This window comes from Schistocerca gregaria, chromosome 2 (assembly GCF_023897955.1).
Source record: "Schistocerca gregaria isolate iqSchGreg1 chromosome 2, iqSchGreg1.2, whole genome shotgun sequence".
In the NCBI taxonomy this organism is placed as follows: Eukaryota; Metazoa; Arthropoda; class Insecta; order Orthoptera; family Acrididae; genus Schistocerca; species Schistocerca gregaria.
The window spans coordinates 982778888-982804856 of NC_064921.1; positions in this window are offsets into that span (position 1 = coordinate 982778888).

Here is a 25969-nt window from a genome sequence, read left to right on the forward strand (position 1 = left end):
ATCCGCTGTGTTACATTCATTCGTAAAGAGGAATCACTTGGCAATATGCCAGTTATTCCTAAATTATGTCATCTTCTTACCACATTTGCATCGAGTCCTGAAGGATACCTACAAAACCAAGACGTTTGTCTCCAATAACTCACCAATTTCAATTTTACTTTTCTTTCTAACAGAACGAGCAAGCTAGTACAGGTCATATGAATGAGTCACTGTTATTTATTACCAGTTTATTTTTTATTTTTTTCTTAGCAATACTACAACCAACAACTCACTCCATACGACTAATCATGAATTTATGTTCACTAATATACGGATTATAATTTGTTGCATAGAAAGAAAGAACTGCAGCTAAAGTGAAAATTGATCTTTTTTCTCCCTGATGGTCTGGATGTAAATAGACTATGTCCCAATTTGGAAGTAGTGGCACTGTTCAACTGATTTCTACCTCAGTCCCTTGCTACTTATGAAGGGCAGTCAAATGAAAATCGAACACCCGCCACAACGGGACCATGGAACACTTCCCTTCAAAACTAATCACAACGTACTTCAGTATAGTTATCCCACTGAGAGAAGAGATATTCAGTTACTGTTTCATTGAACGCAGTTGGCAGCTGACGTAACCTCAACTACAACCACTCTTGCTCCACCTTGTCTGACTCAAACCAAAGTCCTCGAATGTCTTTCTACAGGTCGCCAAAGATATGAAAATCCCACGGTGATATATCTAGGCTGCATGGGGGATGCTGCAGTGTTTCCCAACCAAACTGCTGAAGCGTAATACTTCGTCCAATTGGCAACGTGGGATGGGCATTATCTCGCAACAGGATGATTCTGTCGAATACCATGCAGACGATCTGAGGGTCGACAGGTAAGCCAACAGCGGAAATATCCTATAACTCTCCCGCGAAAGAAATCCAAAGCTGTTCACACAAGTTCTGGTAAGATCATGACGAGCTTCTTCTTCGAATGCAGAAGCCCTCTCTTCGCCGAGTTCCTTGACGAAGAAACCACAGTCGTTGCTCACAGCGTTGTGGACAAAATCTGCAGAAACTGTGAAGCGCCATGTAGCCAAAACGCCCGGCAGTGCAGTCGGGTGGTATCACTCTACCGTGCGTCCGCCTCCGTAGTGCAGCAGTAGCCTTATCGCCTACCACGCAAGGGAGCCCGGGTTCGATTCCCGGCAGGGTACTGGGTGTTGTGTGTCCTTCATCATCATTGACACGCAAGTCGCCGAAGTGGGGTGAACTAAAAATAAAAAGACTTGCAATACGGCGTCCGAAATCCTAAAGGGAAATCCCGTCCAATAAATGCCATACGATCACTTCATTTCATATCCTACTGTGCGGTAAAGCCCGCCCCCACACTGCATATCTGACGAACACTATGTTTCCGCAATTTTGTCGGGAAACTCTGCAACATCCTTTGTACAACACGGATCTATCACTGTGTGATTTTCACATCTTTGGCGACCTGAAGAATACATGCATGGACGTCGGTTTTAGTCCGACGAGAAATTGCAAGACTGGTTGCAGTTGCGAATGGTTCAACGGCCGACTGCAGTCTACGAAACAGGAATCGGTTGTCTCGTCTCCCAAAGGGATGAATGTTTTAATGCGTGTGGTGATTTCTTGCGAATGTAAGCATTCCACGATTCTCTTGTGGTGGTGTTTCATTTGACTGCCCCTTTTATATGTACTAATTTGATAGGTAATGAAAGGGCACAAGGGACTCTTTTAAAATAAGATTAGAGTTCAGCAAACATCAGTCCTTAGGAACACCCAGATAATTTTATAGGCGAATTTAAATATTGGCTTTAAGACTGATTTGTCAGGAAAAAGAATATTAACAGCTCTACTTATGTCCATCAATCATGCAAAGAAAATGATCTTTCCCGTCTGAGGTTTTGGGAAACAGTAAAATAGAAACATTTCCTTTAAAGATTGTTATCTAATAGACGATCGAACTGACTAAAATTATTAATTTTATTTCACACCACACTGCCTAAATATTAACGATCGAAAGAATTAATGGAGAGATCTATTCCAAGACAACAGAAAAAAAGATTTGAAGTATAAAAAATAGAATGAAATCCATACCCAGTTAGTTTTACCACTGTTGCAGTAAGCCTAACTTAAATATGTCTGCTTTCAAAAGATTTAGAGGTATTGATCCAAATAAAATTTTAGGCAACGTCGAAGAGTACGTTCACCAGTATAAAATGCTAATAATATAAATGAGAAATATAGTAAATTTCTATCTTAATTGGCAGACAATTTCAAATGAAAAATGTACAATTAAATATCCATCCTGTTTAAATAGTTAATGGTATTAGTTTGCAAAGCAAAAAACTGAGGAATGTCATCAGCCACTCTGCAACAATGCTTTAGCCAGGAGAACAGGTAGCTCTCATCCTAAAATTAAAATCATATGATGATTTGTGAATTATCAGAAGAGAAGGTGAGTGCATGTCTTCTGTGGACGAATGAAATTGTAAAAATCCAAGTTACTAGTGTAAGATTTAGTAACCAATTCCTGTCAACAGCTGAAAGGTAAAATCGTAGTCTTGTTGGTTCAGATACATATGTTAAGCCTTCAAAGGCTAGTGTTCAGAGACAATTATTCCACATTCAATATCACTGAAGAGTTAAAATTCATAGACTGGTGCATCAAAATATTTTTGTTCTCCATCTTTTGTACTACGTCATTTTCTATTTATTTGCAACCACAGCCCTACAGTATTTTAGAAACGACAATAGGAAATATATGGTACATCCATAGTGGTAAAAAGAGTGTAGTATTTGCTTTGAAATCGACGGAAATTATATGAACGGCTACATCTGTCTTTTTTACTGACGATGAAGACTAATACGAAATGATACTCTTCACAGTAAGTTATCACTTAAAAATGGCTCACACGCCGAAATGGAGGATATGAAATAAACATAATAACAGGATGGGTGGAAAGCTTTGACATTCTGAAGCTTGTACTTTGTGTCTTTTAGGTGCAGTCATTTGCCAAATGTACTAAACTATTTTTTAGTTAACTGTTGTCATATTGAGGGAAGAGAGGATAGTGCTGTGAACTACAGATCATTTTCTAAATTTCCGAGAAAACAGTATATAAATTGAACCAACAACCTTACCGCAGTGGTAACATCGGTTCCCATCAGATCACCGAAGTTAAGCGCTGTCGGGATAGGCTAGCACTTGGATGGCTGACCATTCGGTCTGCCTATCTCTGTTGGCAAGCGGGGTGCACTCAGCCCTTGTGAGGCAGACTGAGGAACTATTCGAATGAGAAGAAGCGGCTCTGGTCTCGGAAACTGACATACGGCCGGTAGAGCGGTGTGCTGACGCCATACCCCCCCCCCCCCCCCCCCCCAATATCCGCATCCAGTGACGCCCATGGGCTGAGGATGACGCGGCGGTCTGTCGGCGCCGCTGGGCCTTCATGGCCTGTTCGGGGGCAGTTTAGTTTTAGTATGCAAATTGAGGACAATAGGTATGTTCTTTGAATCAACTAGAACGCTGGATTATGTGACCTTTTTATAGTTCAAAATAAGTGGAGGACATTTCTCCTCTTTAAAACCCAGTAGGCACACTTTATTTTCGACAAAAATGCAGCATTGTGAAAACGAGCATGGCACTGAACAGTATAGCATTTCCGATAGTACTTCAAGATAAATATAGAATTTTTGTAGTGAAAGATAGTAATTATCAACTGTTGTTAGACTGCTCTATTGTAGAAACATATATTTTAATAAACCTCCATGTAAAGGAATACCGGGAACTTTAAGTCAAAACTAGGACAAGAATTGAGAAAAAAAATTTCAGTGCAAAACTTCTTAAATGTCAGTGGTCATAAAGTAATAGAATTTTCTGAGACAATCAAAACAGTTTTTCTCTTAAAATACTTTTCCAGCAGTAAACGAATATAGATAAAATTTTACAAGTAATACATATCATTAAGACTGAAATTAAATACATTGCATCAAACAACAATGAAACTGTTCAGAGGGTAAATGACTTCAGATTTTCAAGTGATCACAGAATCTTACAGCTTAAAGCAAAAACAGATACAAAGATGGAAAGAAACAGACTGTTCAGACAAAAATTTGGAAATACAGATTTCTGTAACTCATTTAAGAATAATTAGGTGTCTCAGATTAAATTTACATGATTAGCATTTTGAACGTTATATTATGTGCACTTATATGAGAGGGCCAATTCTTTAAAAAAAAAGGACATTCTATTTACCTCATTAGATTCAGGGAAAGCACATTTTACACTATTTCACAGACTGGAAATTCGGCTGATTTCACTACAAAATACATAACTGTACAAAATAATGCAGGTATGGTGAAGGCAAGGAAAAGAAAATCTGGAAAGGAATTACACGTTGAAGAATAGGTGGGAGTTTAAAGAAAATGGCAATAGAAACATGACAGAATACGCTGAACTGAAGAAAATTTTCTGAAGATTTCTTCATAAGGATGACAGAAAGACTAATAAAAATTTTACTACAAAAAAGGTTGAAAACAGTAAGAGTACAAAGAAAATATAATAAATTTGTGTCGCATAGACACTAGCTTCGTGCGGTTGAGGTGAAATATGCACAGTAACAACCAATAGGGAAAATATTATGCAAGCCTTCAAGAGTTATGAAAAAATAGTTCACAGATCAACTACAAACTCAGATAGTTATAAATGAAAACAATGGCATTTTTTAATTACTGCCATGAGAGACTATCAATATGCAGTCATTAGGATTTACATTTATTTTTATGACTGTCAACAAACATCAAGCTGTATTTAAATGCCTTGCTTTATTTGATGTGTATTTCAGCTTTAAATTATATCACATGGGTACCTGAATGAACTAAACACATTTTTTGTTATATCTATAAATAATGCAGTAAATCTAACCACCAGTGACTACACTTAAAAAGGGCGATACATTGATTTCATTAAACTACAAGAGTATCAGTTTCTGTATAACAAGCAAGGGGTAAAAAATTAACAAAACAGGATGAAAAGTTATGGGTTAGTGTACACTGTGCACCATTTTAGTAGACACTGCACAAAAAATTTATCTGCATTATGAAATAAATTTATTACTGTGCAAAAGCTACGAAATGCACAAGTGACTAGATGTATGAAGGGACCCATTGACAAGGTGTACAATCATACAGGAGTGTATCACAATGTAAGAGGGATGGCTAGAGTTTTCTTGTGCCACTGTCTGAAACAGGATCTAAATAGTGTGATGCATAATATCCCTCACAAACGGTTTTTGAATGTATTACAAAATCACACATAATATTCAGGGTCTAGAAGATGGTGAACTACACTGCAGAAATCGGTGGTGAATAAAGCAAGAACGTTAAATAAATTTGAGGTATTCATTAACAACCTGAAGAAGAATAAGTAAATCTTCTGTTGGAGAGATATTAAGTACATACAATGTTACTGATGAAAGAGAAACAGAATTCTTTTTAATGTAAATAAGTATATCTAATGAAATTTTTTTCTTATTTTAACATTCTACTAGAGTGTTTGCCACTTCCCCCAGCTTCGGACCTTGTGTTTTTCCCCAAAGATTTTATTTTTTTATGTGGGTTTATTATCAGGCCCTATATTGTTCTATATTTTTTAAGACTTACAGCCCAATTTGTAAACAGAATGCGAACATAGAAACAAACTTTTAGAGCAATTGTATGAACTGTAGTACATATAAAGTTGACAGATGTAGGCATTTAGAAAGAATGGAGTTAGAAAGGATACTGAAGAATCATGAACTACACGCCCACAGAACAACAAACTGTCAAATGTCCGAGGACAAGATGTTTTCTGGACTGCTATGGAGGCTACTCCAGGAAGTGAAGATGATGATGAAGATTATGAGCAATTTTTATTAGAATAAGCTGCAGCACACCCAAAATCAACTGGTAACTTTGTTATGGATGAAAAAATGCTCTTTGCATGCCATAATATACTGAAGCGCCAAAACACTGGTACAGTCATCCGTATTCCAATATATATATATATATATATATATATATATATATATATATATATATATAAACAGGCAGAGTACGGCGGTGCCTATACAAGACAACAAGTTTCTGGCGCAGTTATTAGGTCGTTTACTGCTGCTACAGTGGCACGTTATCCATATTTAAGTGAGTTTGAACGTCGTGTTATAGTCGGCGCAAGAGCGATGGGATATAGCATCTCCAAGGTAGTGGTGAAGTGGGGATTTTCCCGTACGACCATATCACGGGTGTACCGTGAAGATCAGGAATCCGGTAAAACATCAAATCTCCGACATCGCTGTGGCCGGAAAAAGATCTTGCAAGAACGGCACCAAAGCTGACTAAGGAACATCGTTCATCGTGACAGAAGTGCAGCCCTTCCGCAAACTGCACCAGATTTCAGTGCTGGACCACCAACAACTGTCAGTATGAGAGCCGTTGAACGAAATATTATCGATACGGGGTTTCGGAGCCGAAGTCCCGCTGGTGTACCCTTCATGGCTGCACGACACAAAGCTTTACGCCTCGCCTGTGCCCTTCAACAACTACATTGTATTGTTGATGACTGGAAACATATTGCTTGGTCGGATGAGTCTCGTTTCAAATTGTATGAGAGGATGGACGTGTACGGGTATTGAGACAATCTCATAAATCCATGGACCCTGCATGTCAGAGAGGTCTTTTCAAACTTGTGAAGGCTCTGTAATGACGTGGGTCGTGTACAGCGGGAGTGATGTGGGACCACTGATACATCTGGATACAACTCTGACAGCTGACACCAACGTAAGCTTCCTTTCTGATGACCTGCATCCTTTCATGTCCATTGAACATTCCGACGGATTTGGGCAATTATAACAGGACAATGCGACACCTTACACATCCAGAACTGCTACTGAGTGGCTCCAGGAATAGTCTTGTCACTTTCGCTGGTCACCAACGTTCCCAGACATGAACATTATTGAGCATATCTGGGATGCCTTGCAACGTGCTGTGCTGTTTGGAAGAGGTCTCTACCCACCCCACCCCCTTCCCCGCCGCACTCTTACGGATTTATGAACAACCATGTAGATTTAATGGTGTCAGATCACTCCAGCATTACTTCAGACATTAGTCGAGTCCATACCACGTGGTGTTGTTGCACTTCCGCGTGCTCGTGGGGGCCCTACACGATACTAAGCTGGTGTACAATGAAGAGTACATATAAAGTAATTAATCTCAGGCTATAACCTGTTTCATCCTTAAGTTAGGTGGATAGTACAGAACTTGCAACGCCTGTCTGGGTAAGAAGTCGCCACGGCTGTGGCTGTATACACATAATGCATCGCTATTGCGGATCAACATCTGGTGACTGCTGACACTCAGCCCACATCAGCGACGTTGCTGCCTGCCGAATCTCATCTGACTTACCTGACCTGCGAGAGCTGTGACGTTGTGCCTCATTTAGTGACATATGCACAGCCTTTGAATTAGATATTGGGCCTAGGAAGAGGATGGTTTACCAGCATAGACTATACTGTTGAGGCTGTGTCAAATTATTTTCGTGTACAACAGTATACATTCCGAATCAAAGGTAAAAGTGCATCACACCAGAATACAAAGAGCCTTTGTCGAAGCCACAAATTCAAAGTAATCGTGTCCACAACGTAGCTTTTACAAACTAGTGACTCCAGTGAGATATCAACAAAATAAGCTGCCTCGCAGGCCTTTATGTTGACACACCAGGATAGTTCTGATTACTGTCTAGCACCGCATCCCGCAAGATTCTCCAGAAGTATTAAATAGCCACATGCAGACACGATTAGAAGATCACATGCTATTATCTACCAAGACACTGAGCATATACATACACTCCTGGAAATTGAAATAAGAACACCGTGAATTCATTGTCCCAGGAAGGGGAAACTTTATTGACACATTCCTGGGGTCAGATACATCACATGATCACACTGACAGAACCACACGCACATAGACACAGGCAACAGAGCATGCACAATGTCGGCACTAGTACAGTGTATATCCACCTTTCGCAGCAATGCAGGCTGCTATTCTCCCATGGAGACGATTGTAGAGATGCTGGATGTAGTCCTGTGGAACGGCTTGCCATGCCATTTCCACCTGGCGCCTCAGTTGGACCAGCGTTCGTGCTGGACGTGCAGACCGCGAGAGACGACGCTTCATCCAGTCCCAAACATGCTCAATGGGGGACAGATCCGGAGATCTTGCTGGCCAGGGTAGTTGACTTACACCTTCTAGAGCACGTTGGGTGGCACGGGATACATGCGGACCTGCATTGTCCTGTTGGAACAGCAAGTTCCCTTGCCGGTCTAGGAATGGTAGAACGATGGGTTCGATGACGGTTTGGATGTACCGTGCACTATTCAGTGTCCCCTCGACGATCACCAGAGGTGTACGGCCAGTGTAGGAGATCGCTCCCCACACCATGATGCCGGATGTTGGTCCTATGTGCCTCGGTCGTATGCAGTCCTGATTGTGGCGCCACGGCAAACTGGCTGACACTGACAGCGGCGGTGCACAAATGCTGCGCAGCTAGCGCCATTCGACGGCCAACACCGCGGTTCCTGGTGTGTCCGCTGTGCCGTGCGTGTGATCATTGCTTGTACAGCCCTCTCGCAGTGTCCGGAGCAAGTATGGTGGGTCTGACACACCGGTGTCAATGTGTTCTTTTTTCCATTTCCAGGAGTGTACAATACCTGTTTATATTATGACAAGCTAAATGTTACCTCTAGCTTGCAATTGTTCTCACACACCTCACAATTCTCACAACGCAACACACTATCTCTGGAAAAGTCTCGTAATCTTTTAATTACTTACAATATCTATATCCAATATATCGTCGTGTTACAACCAATTCACTTTAAGTTCATTTCACCGATATCTATAAGGATTAAGATAATTGATGCTACCCATAAATGAGGCACTCGGTCTTAAAACGTGGTATCTAACAATTTTTGCCAATTGGCGTTTTTGACAACGTCGGACTCCTTACAGGTGATTTCATAGGTTGGTGAAGGAATCTGTGGGAGATGTGTACGTTGTAAGAAATTATGTTGGCATTATGTTATGGTAAGTGACAGCTGACTGCAGGTGAAACATTGTAAGTAACAAACATGGCTGCCTGACACTCTGTTCCGTAGTGATGAGGAACTTGAATGGAAAGTTTCGATCGCTATCAATAATTCAGACTACAGTTTTTCCTGTAATGACGAAGATGAAAGCCCAGAGTATTTTCCTGTTTATAAGTGCAAACAAATCGGATGCAAATTTCTTCTTAAAAAGGTAAGAACGGATGCCTTTATTTCTTAATCTGTTTGAAGTAAAAGATGATATGTACTGCACTTACCAAGTTTTACTGCCTGTTCCGTATTGAAACTTTTCAAAAACGGAAATTCTGAACTTTCCTTTCATCAAATATGAACTGAGTACGTGGTAACCAAACTTCGTAAAACATAAACACGCATTATATAGAAATAATCGAAATAGCTTTCATTTTGACACGCAAATTATCAATATTTGCGAAGGTGGCCACGGTATCTACTAGAGTTACCATGTTTTACACCCACTAGGTTAAATCACTCAGGATTTTTTCTATTATCATGGTGTAACTCAGCTCTTCAGAAGAAATGTGTACCTGAAACGTTAACACAACACTTTTATCTTACGTCCTGTAGTGTAGCGACTTAAGCGCTTGACTACGAAGCCAAAGGTCACAAGATTGAATCCTGGTCGGGTCACGAAGCGTTTTCAGTTAATCTTCGGACCGATCGTTTTCAATAAGATAGGAATTACGCCAGATACAGCCGCGGTTCGGCTTCCGCTGTACATCCCTTCTCTTGCAGAGTTGTGGATAAGGGAACCTCCCAAGTGGCTTCAAGTTGATAGGCTAGCAACAGAATCAGGAGGCACACGAGATTTTTATTATTATCCCTTCCACTTTTTTTTTAGAGGGAAGGGTAATAAGCTTTTTGATACAAGTATTCCTTGTTTTGTTTCAGACATCGACCGCTATCAAATCAACCAGGATTGCGAATCGGAACAGTGTACCAGTAGATCTACAACCAACAGTCATGATGAAAACAATGCGGATGTAAGGTCACCTACTGCTGGTGGAAAATCTAATCCGCCTAGAAGAGTCCGTTATGTAGGATCGTCGGTACCTCTTGAACAAAAGGATACTGTAGACGATCGGGAAAAATCAAACGAAAAAGGTAGAAAAAGGAAACGTGGGGTAAACCAATAGGAAAAAAATTAAAAATTAAGAAATTTAGGTAAAAGCTATTTGTCTTATCGAGGAAAAGGAAATCCACAAGCACCTCGAGAAGCAGGCCCACATTGAATTTGTAAGAAAAAATGTTTTTCAAAGATTGATGCTGACGTACGACACTCGGTGTTTGAAGAGTTCAATAGAATGGTAAACTACAACATCCAAAACGCTTATCTATAGATGTTAAAAAAACTGCCAGAAGAAAATTTACCATTACTTACAATATCTTGGTTGAAGAGCAAAGAGTAGAAGTATGTAAAACTGCTTTCCTCAACATCCACAGACTGCAAAAAAGTAGGGGGAGAGTCGAAATCTTGGTTTCAAAAAAAAAATCAATGGCGCTTATACTCCACCATCAGATAAAAGAGGTGGACATGGGCACCACAAGAGAAAGTATTCAGAAGACAGCATAAAAAATGTCCATCCTTTTTTATCAAAACTTCCCGAATACGAAAGTCACGGCACCAGGCCGAAAAATCCTTGTAAGGCGTTTATGTCTATGGAATGCACAGTTAAACGTTGTTTTGAAGAATATACTCAGTTCTCTTCAGAAAGTGGTAGCAGCCCTGTATCTTCAGACAAGTTCAGAAGATTATTTACGGAAGAATTTAATATAGGATTCAAGTCTCCTAAGACAGACACATGTAAGGACTGCAGCTCAATGAGAATTGAAGTGCAACAAGCCGAAAACGATAAAAATGACGCTAAAGTCCAAGAAATTGGACACAAAATCGAGAGACACCACCTACATGCTGCTGCCGGCCAAAAATTTCTGCAAGTTGCCCCTGAGGACAAAGAAGCCCTTCTGCTAGCATTTGATGTCCAACAGGCGTTGTCCATTCCAAAATTGTCCACTGGACCTGCATTTTACAAAAGAAAATTGTTTTGCTACAGCCTCAGCATGATTGCTCCAATAACGTAGGGTACTTTTATTACTGGAACGAGGCTACTGCTAGGAGAGGAAGTGATGAAATTGCAAGCTGCATGTTGAAACACTTTACCGTGAATGACATACAGTCCAAGAAACTGATAGTAACATCAGATAACTGCTGTGGTCAAAATAAAAACTGGACAATGATCGCTCTCTGGGTTAAATTATTGGCAAGTGGTCGTGTAAAACGTGTTGAACATGTTTTTCCAGTAATTGGACATACTATATTGCCAGCAGAAAGAGATTTCGGCCAAGTAGAGTAGTATGTGAGGGATCACATTCAGTATGTGTACTGCCCGGAGGAATGGGGAAAGATGTTGAAAAACGCCCAACGCTCAAAAATGGTTCAAATGGCTCTGAGCACTATGGGGCTTATCATCTATGGTCATCAGTCGACTAGAACTTAGAACTACTTAAACCTAACTAACCTAAGGACATCACACAACACTCAGTCATCACGAGGCAGGGAAAATCCCTGACCCCGCCGGGAATCGAACCCGGGAACCCGGGCGCGGGAAGCGATAACGCTACCGCACGACCACGAGATGCGGACCCCAACGCTCAGCTCCCTTCAATGTGGACAACATACAACAGGGAGAGTTCTTTCAAGTTTCTTCACTGAAGGCATTGTTTAGAGCACCCAAGAATGTAATTGCTGCGTCTGTCAAATTTCTGTTGGTCCGCGAAGAACCAGATTCTCCCTGACTGTTTATAAATCATATTTCGGATCTGGCGAAGAAATATCATTGAAGCTGAAAGGTCGTCCTCTTACAGAAGATTTTCTGGGAAAATTTAACGCACCTCTTCCACTGCTGTATAATACACCAAAAACTGCGCGTTGTCCTCAGACTGTTCAAGTATATTCCAAAGGCATATCACGGATATTATACGAGCTTAGTTCCTGAGCATTAAATGTAAAATTATTGCACCTAAAAACTACTAATAAAACAATTGGTAATGCAACTTTGGCTACTTTATTTTATTTCCAATGTGATTATCATGTTACACCACTGCATTGTAAACATCCTGGTAAAGTTCCATCTATGTGGTACCTGCCAGGTACCAGAAGCAACATTTAACGTCAGTTGTTGTGAAACATGGTATCTGGCAGATAACAAGGTAGCAATTTCTCATACGTGAATGAAAAATATTTATCTACGGGCATCTTTCCTCTGATTTTAGTTCTTATATAGGCAAACAAAATGTTATGAGGAGCAGCTAAGACGAATTTTACTTTTCAGTACACATAGAATATCTGCGCAACATAATTATGTGAGTTTTGTTAGAACAAACTATTTGATATTTTCCTCAAAACTTAACAGACGATTTCCCGTAAGTTTTCATTTTGTTGGTTACCATGTTTTACGACCGAACGCCTCAAATCTCTTTCTGTTTAGTCCAGTTTTGCTATGTAAATAATACGACTTAACGTCTTCCACAGATTTACCAATCTTTGTCATTAGTATAATCGCAGACTTTTCCGTGATAACTTCCTACAATTCTAATTGAAGTTACTTACGATACTCTTTCCATAAATGAAATCACTTTAACTGTTTAGCATAACTACCCTCTGTATATTTAGGGTGGATCAACTCAATTAATGAACTTTTTGATCAGGCAAAACTTACAAATACCATCGTAAAATTGTGTCGCGCAAAGCGTTATTAATATCTCTGAAACTAAACCTTCGCTTTTCTCACAAAATATAGCTACACACAACAGCTAATAATTGAACACATGTAAAGGTTTCTTTTAACCCAAGAAAACCTGGTATTTATTGGATCTAGGTATCTCAATACAATTTAATTCACGTAAGTGAGCGAGTGCCACCAAAGACTAACACACCCTACAAAATCGGAAATTCAATAATCAAATACATAAATAAATAAATAAACACAAATTCTCTTTAACCCTAACCTTAAGTAAAAATTTAACACAATTCTAAGCTTCTTCAAGCGTTAGCAAAACGCTACCCGCTAAATTCCCTAAATTGAAATAGGCCATTCGACACTTTGACTATCAAAGTTTTCGTTCAGTTGCGTGTTGTTTATAAATGGTTCCTTTTTCTCTCGTCGCTTGTCAACTCAACTACTGGTGCGATCTCTCATATTACAGTGAAGCAGTTCGAATCTATATGAGCCAATTATAGATCCTCTGTATGATCGTGGTATTTAAACAACAACAAACATGTGTTCGAGGCTTTCCCTTCTCGACACACACCGATCACTACCAAACCACTCCAACCAAAACAGCTAACAACCCAATCACCTCTGGACGAGCCGCGACCACTAAGCGTACACCACGGGCAGGATATCGGTTCCAACGATTCCCAAAAACTCACCAACTGCAAATCTCCTTCACTCTAACCCGGTTCACGCTGTATCTACCACAGAAAACTATTCCTTACTACTGAACTGTCCACAGGACGACAGTAAATCGATCGCCCTAGCACATAAATACGCAAATACCAGTGTCTCATCCGCGACTATTTATAAATCACACAGAGCCTACGTACATTCCTTAGCTCAGCTTTGGGAGGAAACTGCCGTCACAGACACGTATAGGAAGTGAGGCCTAAAAGACAAAGTATCCACGCTGCCCCCGTGAACTGCACCAAAATAACATACTGGTTCTACCAGCAAAACTTCTTTCCCTCTCCCAAGCCTTAAACACCAACTGCCGTGCCTCAGTATACCAGGCAATGGGTCGGTATCCTATTCGACCTAGACGTAGGACGATATATCAACTTAGTCGGTAAAAGGTCTACTCGGGAACTATCTACCTTCTTACGTCATGCAATAAGAACCATTTACAAGAAAAAACATTCAGCGCCACGCCAACTTTTGACAATTAATTAATTATTCGTTGACGCCGCTGCTCGTCGCTCAGGCAGCATCTCTAGACCCAGCGATGGCGACTTGTTGCATTGCTGAAGTCGCGCGCGCTCACCACATGTTGTTTTTTTTTTTTGTGTGTGTGTGTGTGTGTGTGTGTAGACATTCTCGCGCTCACCACCGGCTTTTTTTTGTGTAGGCGCTCTCGGATCATCTACAACATGTTTTGTCGCCCTTAATACATAGTACACGTATATTTATAGTAACCACCAGGTGTTATTAGCCATTTATCGGGTTGGGTGCTCATGAGATGTAAAGGCGGACGTAACCCGTGTGTTTTGACACAGCACAGCGTCTCGGAGTGAACCAAAGCGATGTTGTTCGGACATGGAGAGGATACAGAGAGACAGGAGCTGTCGATGACACGCCTCGCTCAGGCCGCCCATGGGCTACGATTGCAGTGGATAACCGCTACATACGGATTATGGCTCGGAGGAACCCTGACAGCAACACCACCATGTTGAATAATGCTTTTCGTCCAGCCACATTACGCCGTGTTACAACTCAAATTGTGCGCAATAGGCTGCATGGTGCGTAACTTCACTCCCGACGTCCATGACGAGGTCCTTCTCTGCAAACACGACACCATTCAGCGCGGTACAGATGGGCCCAACGACATGCCGAATGGACAGCTCAGGATTGGCATCATGTTCTATTCTCCGATGAGTGTCACATATGTCTTCAAGTACACAATCGTCGGAGACTTGTTTGGAGGCAATCCGGTGAGGTTGAACGCCTTAGACAGACTGTCCATCGAGTGCAGCAAGGCGGAATTTCACTGCTGTTTTCGGATGGCATTATGTGGGGCCGACGTACACCGCTGCTTGTCATGGAAGGCGCCGTAATGGCTGTACGATACGTGAATGCCATTCTCCGACCGATAGTGCAACCATATCGGCAGCATATTGGCGAGGCATTCGTCTTCATCGACGACATTTCGCGCCCCCATCATGCACATCTTATGTATGACTTCCTTCAGGATAACGACATCGCTCGTTTAGAGCTGAAAGAATGTTCTCCAGACATGAACCCTACCGAACATGCCTTGGATGGATTGAAAAGAGCTGTTTGTGGACGACGTGACCCACCAACCACTCCGAGGGATGTACGCCGAATCGCCGTTGAGGAGTGGGACAATCTGAACCAACAGCGCCTTGAAAAACTTGTCGACAGTATGCCACAACGAATATAGGCATGCATCAATACAAGAAGACGTGCTACTGGGCAGTAGGGGTACTGGCGTGTACAGCAATCTGGACAACCACCTCTGAAGGTCTCGCTGTATGGTCGTACAACATGGAATGTGTGGTTTTCATCAGCAATAAAAAGGGCGGCAATGATGTTTATGTTTATCTCTATTCCAATTTTCTGTACTGACTACGGAAATCTCGGAACCGAGGTGATGCAAAACTCTTTTTGATGTGTGTATTAGGGTCTTAAATGAGCGTGTACAGGGAAACAGCATGTCACTGCCACATTTCAAGTCAGACGTTTGGACTTGGCTTTCCTGTGAATGATGCAATATTTTTGAAGGAAAAATCTTACCATATAACATACAGAAACGTAAAACAGTTCTAATACGAAATTCTCCAGAGGAATGTTTAGATATCCCACAATAGGATATAAGTAATGAGGCGACTCAGGCGGTAAATCCGAAAAAATTAGTCGTAGACTTTTTGTTTTTGTGTCATCAGTCTTCTGACTGGTTTGATGCGGCCCGCCACGTATTCCTCTCCTGTGCCAACCTCTTCATCTCAGAGTACCACTTGCAACACATGTCCTCAATTATTTGCTGCATATATTCCAATATCTGTCTTCCTCTACCCTTTCTGCCCTCTACAGCGCCCTTTAGTACGATAGAAGTCATAGGATGTCTTAACAGATGTCCTATCATCCTGACCCTTCTCCTGTCAGTGTTTTCCACATATTCCTTTCCTCTCCGATTCTACGCAGAACCTGCTCATTTCTTACCTTATTAGTCCACCTAATTTTCGACGTTCGCCTGTAGCACCACATTTCAACTGCTTCGATTCTCTTCTTTTCCGGTTTTCCCACAGTCCATGTTTCACTACCATACAATGCCAAGCTCCAAAGGTACATTCTCAGAAAGTTCTTCCTCAAATTAAGGCCAGTATTTGATTGAGACTAATAGACTTCTCTTGGCCAGGAAAGCCCTCTTTGCCGGTGCTAGTGTAATTTTGAAGTCTTCATCGGTTATTTTGCTGCCTAGGTAGTAGAATTCCTTAACTTCATCTCTTGCATTACTATCAGTCCTGATGTTAAATTTATCGCTGTTCTCATTTCTATTACTTATCATTACTTTCTTCTTTCTCAGATTTATTCGCAATCCATGTTCTGTAACCATTCCACTGTTCAATCCATACAGTAGATCATCTAATTTTTCTTCCCTTTTTACTCAGGATAGCAATGGCATCAGCGAATCGTATCACTGATATCCCTTCAACTTGAATTTTAGTTCCACTCTTGAACCTTTCTTTCACTTGCATCACTGCTTCTTCGCTGTACAAATCTAACAGTACGAGCGAAGGACTACATCCCCGTCTTACACCCTTTTTATTCGGAGCACTTTGTTCTTGGTCGTCCACTCTTAATGTTCCCTCTTGGCTCTTGTACGCATTGTATATTAACCGTTTCTCCCTACATAGTAAGTCAAAGACTTAATGCATTTAAACTGGCATGTGCACCGTTGTGTTGAGTCAGAGCAAAAGAGCTTGTGCTCAATGGCTGGCTACACGACCAAGCCAGCTATTGAATAAACATGACGCTGCACATAGAAGATTCAAGCGAAATTCAACTACTGAACTTTATGAACTATACAGGAAGCCAAAACCAGGCATGCATTTTCTGTTGTTGTTAGCAAGTTGAACACTGTATCGCTATAGAATAAACTGTGTAACTTTGGTACAGAAAGACAAAATCTGATGCTGCTTGTGGTCGTGCGATAGCGTTCTCGCTTCCCGCGCCCGTCTTCCAGGGTTCGATCCCGGCGGGGTCAGCGATTTTCTCTGCCTCGTGATGACTGGGTGTTGTGTGATGTCCTTAGGTTAGTTAGGTTTAAGTAGTTCTAAGTTCTAGGGGACTGATGACCATATATGTTAAGTCCCACAGTGCTCAGAGCCACTTTTTGATGCAGCTTCTCAAGCATGTGCAGACGAATTAAGCCCCGTTTTGTCATAAATTACCAGCCACAAGAAAATACCTACGCGACAGACGTGTTTTTCTGATAACGAAAATGATATAGCGAAAATAGGTATGACTAAACATGTTGTTGGCATTATTGTTCCACATCTGATGTCTTCGGTCTCTCTATTTCTCTTTGATTCATATATTACTGAGTGGTAATAAATCATGAGTCGACAAATAACGAAAAATGGCAACCCCAAATCACCAGGCGAATGTATACTGATCAGTGTATTAAACATAATATATAATTCTCGGAGTATGTTGTTGATCAGTAGCCGACGGACACCTTGAAACTTAAATCATTCACATTAAATATCAGTCCCGCTTCTGAAAACTTCGTAGCATAGCAACTCAATTAATCAAAGTGAGTCATGAACAAGTGCGAAGTGGTCATTTCAACACTGCTTGATTTGACCAACACTTTTGATATTGTTGACTTCGATACCCACATGTTACTTGTGAAAGTGGTATAGTAGAATTTCTGAAACCGTGCAACGCTCCACTTCGTCGGCTGTCTTAAGAAATAAATATCGAGTCGCCTGTGTTGGGAGAAGTCATCACGGACACTGCATAAGGTATGTGCTCCGAGGAAGCATTTAGTGCTTAGTCTAATCCTTTTCTCGTTGTATGTCAATGATATCCCATGTGTGATACATTCTTTTAGAACCACCTATTTGCTGGAGACATCTAGTTGTTTCTAAGCATGAGCCTAAGTACTAGTGGCAGGCTTTGATCAGTATAAAAACGTGTTGCAAAAACTAGAGTACAAGAAATCACATTTATCCACATAACACATCGAATGTTAATCAAACAAGATTTTCGTGAAACAGCTCTTACAATCTTACTTGATGGTATCCAGTCAGTCTATTAAAGAACAGTTATAAATTTCATAAATGATTTCAGCGTAACATTGGTTTAGCATTTGAATTGGAAAGAACAAAGTGGCGCAACATGAAGTAAATCTCTCTTGACCACATTCAATGGAAAGTTTCGAAAAATATTTCCACTACATATCAGACAAAAATTAGCCAGTCTTATGTCCTGTCGAATATTTAATAATTATTGCACAATAGTGGAAACTCAAGGTGACTAGATCTGCCAACGAAAGTTTGTGTAACATTCGGCTGTTCGACTGCGTCGGTTCTTCCCACAGTCGATTAAGAGATCTGTGATAGGCTGGGCAACATATTTTTCACTCGCTCTGTTTCCTTCATCAATGTCGTATTAACTGGTACTCTCAGGTCTTGTCCTTGCATATCAAATGCCAGCTATCAGTCCATAACTACCATACTGGACGTGATATGCCTAGCGTCTTGGCTTATGCATAACCGTAAATCGTTCTCTGTCTCCTTCTTCGTTTCATCCACAAACTTACCATTAACATGCGTCTTAACCAAAATCATTCTGCATTTATGAGGAAATTAAAGCTGTACCTGTTACAGCAGCATACCTTCCCTCTCGGCATGTTCATGTTTTCTTGCTTGTGTTTAACAGCGAACCTGTACTTTTACACCTGTATTTACAAGACTACTCTGTAATTCACATTGAAATGACAGGTAGATGATTCATGGAACCACCATCCCATATTTCACCACTGTTCCTCTCTCGAACAGCATGTGAGAAAAAAATGGATACTTAAACCTTTCCGTGCGAACTCTGATTTCTCTTATTTTATTATGATGATCATTTCTTCTGATGTATGATAGCCTTAGTAAAATGTTTTCGCATTCGGAGGAGAAAACTGGTGATTGAAATTCCGCGAAATTATTTCAACTGCAAACCCGTTTGTTTTAATGATTGGCACTCCAACTCGCTTGTTGTATCCGTGACATTCTATCCCATCGTGATATTACAAAAAGACGTCCCTTCTTTAGAATCCGTCCTTCATCTGTCTGGTAAAGACCCACACCGCACAGCAAGACTTAAGCAGAGGACGGACAAGTGTAGTCAGCGTCTTTAGAAGACTTGTTCCGTCTTATAAGTGTCTTCGGTTTGATCCCACACAACATTATCTATGTGACCATTCCAGTTAATTTGTTTATAATTTTTGATTTCCAGCTGTTTAATTGAATTGACAGCCACTATATTTGACCGATTTTCGGTGCAACAGAAGTTTAATGGATTATTCTCCGTATCCATGTGGATTACCGCACACCTTCTTTTATTTAGCGTCAATTGTCACTTTTCGAACCATACAGATATCGCGTTTAAGTCATTTTGCAATTGATTTTGATCTTCTGATGACTTTACTGAGTAGGAAATGACAGCATCATCTGCAGACAATAAAATATGGCTGTCAAGAATATCTCCTAAATCGTTCTTATAGATAAGGAACAGCAGAGGACCTATAACACTCCCTAACACTCTAAAATGATTAGGGGAAGTGGCAACAAAACGACTATTCACGTTGGTGTATAGAATATATGAGTCTGGCGACATACCATCTGACTTTCGGAAAAGCATCATCCACACAATTCCGAAGACGGCAAGAGCTGACAAGTGCGAGAATTATCGCACAATCAGCTTAACAGCTCATGCATCGAAGCTGCTTACAAGAATAATATACAGAAGAATGGAAAAGAAAATTGAGAAGGCGCTAAGTGACGATCAGTTTGGCTTTAGGAAAAGTAAAGGCACGAGAGAGGCAATTCTGACGCTACGGCTAATAATGGAAGCAAGGCTGAAGAAAAATCAAGACACGTTCATAGGATTTGTCGACCTGGAAAAAGCATTCGACAATATAAAATGGTGCAAGCTGTTCGAGATTCTGAAAAAAGTAGGGGTAAGTTATAGGGAGAGACGGGTCATATACAATATGTATAACAACCAAGAGGGATTAATAAGAGTGGACGATCAAGAACGAAGTGCTCGTATTAAGAAGGGTGTAAGACAAGGCTGTAGCCTTTCGCCCCTACTCTTCAATCTGTACATCGAGGAAGCAATGATGGAAATAAAAAAAAGGTTTAGGAGTGGAATTAAAATACAAGGTGAAAGGATATCAATGATACGATTCGCTGATGACATTGCTATCCTGAGTGAAAGTGAAGAAGAATTAAATGATCTGCTGAACGGAATGAACAGTCTAATGAGTACACAGTATGCTTTGAGAGTAAATCGGAGAAAGACGTAGGTAATGAGAAGTAGTAGAAATGAGAACAGCCAGAAACTTATCATCAGGATTGATGGTCACGAAGTCAATGAAGTTAAGGAATTCTGCTACATAGGCAGTAAAATAACCAATGATGGACGGAGCAAGGAGGACATCAAAAGCAGACTCGCTATGGCAAAAAAGGCATTTCTGGCCAAGAGAAGTCTACTAATATCAAATACCGGCCTTAATTTGAGGAAGAAATTTCTGAGGATGTACGTCTGGAGTACAGCATTGTATGGTAGTGAAACATGGACTGTAGGAAAACTGGAACAGAAGAGAATCGAAGCATTTGAGATGTGGTGCTATACACGAATGTTGAAAATTAGGTGGGCTAATAAGGTAAGGAATGAGGAGGTTCTACGCAGAATCGGAGAGGAACGGAATATGTGAAAAACACTGATAAGGAGAAGGGACAGGATGATAGGACATCTGCTAAGACATGAGGGAATGACTTCCATGGTACTAGAGGGAGCTGTAGAGGGCAAAAAGTGTAGAGGAAGACAGAGATTGGAATACGTCAAGAAAATAATTGAGGACGTAGGTTGCAAGTACTGCTCTGAGATGAAGAGGTTAGCACAAGGGAGGAATTCGTGGCGGGCCGCATCAAACCAGTCAGTAGACTGATAACCCAAAAAAAAAAAAAAAACACTCCCTAGCGGGAACACCAAATAACACTTCTTTTCTATTCGATGACTTCACGCCGGTTATTATGAACTGTGACGTTCCTGACAGGAAATCAGGAATCTAGTCCATCAACTGACTCGATACTCCGTAGCCACGCAATTTGATTGGAATTCTCTTGGGAGTAACTGTGTCAAAAGACTTCTGGAAATCTAGAAATAAGAAATGGAAAAAAAGGTTCAAATGGCTCTGAGCACTATGGGACTTAACATCGTAGGTCATCAGTCCCCTAGAACTTAGAACTACTTAAACCTAACTAACCTAAGGACATCACATACATCCATGCCCGAGGTAGGATTCGAACCTACGACCGTAGCAGTCCCGCGGTTCCGGATTGCAGCGCTAGAACCGCACGACCACCACGGCCTGCTAAGAAATGGATCTGAGTTCCTCAGTCACTATCAGTTGTTACTCCAGGCCAATAAATAACAAGTTGGGTCTCACAAGAATGGTATTTTTTGAATCTGTGATAACTATGTGTCACTCGGCTGTTTTCTTCATAAACATGGAACACAGTATAATTTCCAAAATCCTACTTCAAATCGACGTCAGTAATATGGGTCTGCAGTTCAACGGATTACTCTTATTTCCTTTCTTGAGAGCTGGTGTGACCTGCGCGACTTTCAAGTCTTTAGGTACTGATCTATCGACCGTCGCGCCCGTGCGGTTCTAGGAGCTAAGGTCTGGAGCCGAGCGACCGCTCCGATCGCAGGTTCGAATCCTGCCTCAGGCATGGATGTGTATGATGTCCTTAGGTTACTTAGGTTTAATGAGTTCCAAGTTCTAGGCTACTGATGACCTCAGAAGTTAAGTCGCATAGTGCTCAGCGCCATTTTTTGATCTATCGTCGTGCGAGCGGTTGTATATGACTGTTAAGTATGGTGGTATTGTGTCAGCATACTCTGAAAAAAAACTAGTTAGTATACGATCTGAACCGGAAGAGTTGCGTTTATTCAATGATTTAAGCTGCTTCGCTACAATGAGCATATCTACTTCTAAGTTACTCATCTTGACATATGTTCTAGATTCGAATTCTGGAATATTTATTTCGTCTTCTTTGGTGAAGGAATTTCGGAAAATTGTGGTTAGTAACTCTACTTTAGTGGCACTGTCATCAGTAATATTGCCATTGGTACGCACAGTGAAGGTATTGGTTCTATCTTGCCACTGGTGTTCTTCACATGCGAACAGAATTGCTTTGGATTTTCTACCATATTTTGAGACAGGGTTTCGTTGTGGGAACTGGCAAAAGCATCTCGCACTGGAGTCTGTGCTAACTTTCGAGTTTCAGTAAAAGATCGCCAAGCTTGGAGATTTTGTGGCCTTCGAATTTTGCATGCTTTTCCCATTGCTTGTACAACAGTGTTCTGACCTGTTTTGCATACTGTGGGCGATGAGTACCACCTTTGATTAATGTATTTCATATAAATCTCTCAATTGCCACCGATGCTATTGCTACTACTTAAGCCACATCTCTTCTACACTTCCATAGTTAGTTTGTAGCGAGTCAGGATGTTCTGTTAGGAAAAAGTGAAGAAAGTTTTATCTTCTTTTTTACACAGATGTACTTCGCGTTTGTTTTTGGTGTTTTGTGTGTCACGGTGTTCATTCTAATCCCTGTAACCGAAATTATGCTTGTCTTACTGTAAATGCTATCCACGCTTTCCTCATCCCTGTCTACTTCCATTTTCTTCTTTTTTGTCCATTTCGTTTCCTACTCTTGCGCTATTATTTCTTACTTTTCTCCAGACTACTTACATTCTTTTCCAGATATTATTCCTTCTATACTGCTGTTATACGCATCTATTAGATGTCACGTTTGACAAAAACGTAATGAGGAAATTACTAAACGGAGTGATAATTGGACTGTAATTTCTAGAGCATCATGCATTATTATGTCTATTATTCTTATTATTTTGATTACTATTACGATTTTATTATTAAATAAGCTGATAAATAGACATTAGAGGCATGAAAAATGAGAAGACGCCTCAAGAAGATGGAGTTCCAACAAAACTTTTTAAAACTGGTGGTAAATATACAAACGAAACTTGAAAAACTGATTACAGAATATCTGCAGTGGAATGCAATTCCCCACAACTGGACCATTATTTTTTCAACTTTACAAGAAAGAAATACACCCAATAAAAATTAAATTATAGACTTGTGTGCCTCCTCTGCTGAATGTACAACAATTTTCACTTGCCTTTCGCGGGCAAAGGCAAAGGTCCCGAGTTCGAGTCTCCGTCCGGCACACAGTTTTAATCTGCCAGGAAGTTTCATATCAGCGCACACGCCGCTGCAGAGTGAAAATCGCATTCTGGATGGAAAATGTTGTTTCTTAGTCAGATAAAAGATCGGGTGAGCTTCAGAAGCGAATTTATGAGAGCAGAAAATTTTCAAGTTATGACTGAAATTACAGGAAAAAGCAATAAGTACTATTATCCTCTTTGTCTGTGATTCAGAGAGTTTTACGAAAGCTTTTGATTCAGTTTCAAAAAACTGTAGTAACATACATGAAGAAACGAAGCATTTTTTGAATCAGTATCAGTGTTCTGAAGATTACAGACAAAAATGTTACAGCAAACATTAAAATTCATTAAGACAATGAGAAATTTACAATTGTAAAAGGAATGAGACGAGAATTCATATCGTCAAAATTATTCTTAGTAGAGTTGGATGAGTTTTTCAGATCGTTTATCTATTAAGCTGAATAAGGAACATGCTGAACGGAATTCATTTATTGTACTAATGTCATTAAACGTTTGCCTGTAGTGAAGGTAAATCTTTATGTATTACAAAGTAAAAGTTTAAAAGAATTCTTCAGACTCAGTTGTGTACAACCAACAAATGATAAGAAAAATTCAAATTACTAGGGAATATGTATAGTCAGTTGATGAGTTTTGTACTTATGACACTTGACAACAAGGAGTGAATCGACAAGAAAAGAAGCAAATAAACCAATAAAAATTTTCTGGTGTGATCATCGTAAAGTAAATATAATTTTTAATACTAGGATTCCAAATTTCTTGAGAAGGTAACTTTAAAATTAGTGTGGATCCCAGCTAGGATTTACAGTAGTGAAACATGGGACTTTTATAAAAGAACCCTTAAGAAGATGAGGATTTCTGGAGGAGCAAAGGTGAGGTGCAGTTTCGAAAGTACAAAGAGACACTTGAAAGCAAAGTAATGAATCAAGGGTCAGACTGGGAAAAAAGATGTATAAAACGCAAATGTAACTTTGATTAGATGAAATGAAGTTGAGTTGGACATGTTACGAGGTGAATGATTGGTAGGTGAACCAAAAAATTTCATTCCTGAATTGCAAACATTAAGGAAAGGCTGATGCGATGACTTATGAAAGGTGCATTGATGAGGTTGGAAAACATCCAGGAGCAACGAGATTATTTTCAGGTGGATGGAGTAGTGGGGCAGAAGCCTTCATCCGGTAGTGAGTGAAGAATGGCAGATAGCGTTGAATCATAATGATGGTGATCGAGTCAAGCAAAATTCTATTTCTTTCTAACACAGGGAAATGTTCAGTAAAAAACTTGAAGGCTGGCTGTTACACTGACAACTTGCACGTTTAATCTGCAACTTGCACTACTCTGTTACTTTGTGCGTTATTTAATGCAGACCTTCGGCAAAGCTACAGCTCTGTAGTCGCTTATCGACTGCAAACAGCGTAGTCGACCTTTTGGTCTGTCTGTTAGGTATTCACGAAGTAGTCTTTCAGTTCCAGCTGAGTTGACCAACAAGGTCACAGTCCGTTTCTCGACATTCAGGACTGCGAGTTTGAAGAAGCAGGTTGTGTTCTGACGTGCTTGGAACACGTTTTTCTTTGCACTCTGATGAAGTGGTTGCGAGTATGCAGCTTCGCAAAGTAGTAAGATGTACGTCGCAGTATGAATTTTCTATTTTTTCATGGAAACTGTGTGATTCTTGCGTAAGTTCGTATCCTGAGACTGAGGGTAGAGAATTTCACTGAAACTTTCATGGCTTGGAATCGTGTCTCCCTATTTGACGTTTTGTAACTGTGAGTTATTATGAAGACTGCCTTCACAAAAGAAGATGAAGTAAATATTCCAGAATTCGAATCGAGGACACTTGCCAACATGAGTAACGTAGAAGTAAATATCCTCGGAATAGTGAAACTTAAATCACTTAATAAAAGCAAGTATTCTGGTCCAGACTATATACAAGTTAGGTTCCTTTCGGAGTATGCTGATTCATTAGCTCCATACTTAACAATCATATACAAACGTTCGGTCGACGAAAGATCCGTACCCAAAGACTGGAAAGTTGCACAGGTCACACCAATATTCAAGGAACGTAGTAGCAGTAATCCACTAAATTACAGGCCCATATCGTTCAAGTCGATATGCAGCAGCATTTTAGACAGATATTGTGTTCGAACATAATGAATTGCCTCGAATAAAACGGTCTATTGATCCACAGTCAACACGGGTTTAGAAAACATCGTTCCTGTGAAACACAAGTAGCTCTTTCTTCATATGAAGTGCTAAATGCTATTGACAAGAGATGTCAGATCAATTCCGTATTTCTGGATTTACAGAAGACTTTTGACACTGTACCACACAAGCGGCTCGTAGTGAAATTGCATGCTTATGGAATATCGTCTCAGTTATGTGCCTGGATATGTGATTTGCTGTCAGAGAGGTCACAGTTCGTTGTAATTGACAGAAAGTCATCGAGTAAAACAGAAGTGATTTCTGGCGTTCCCCATGGTAGTGTTATAGGCCCTTTGCTGTTCCATATCTATATAAACGA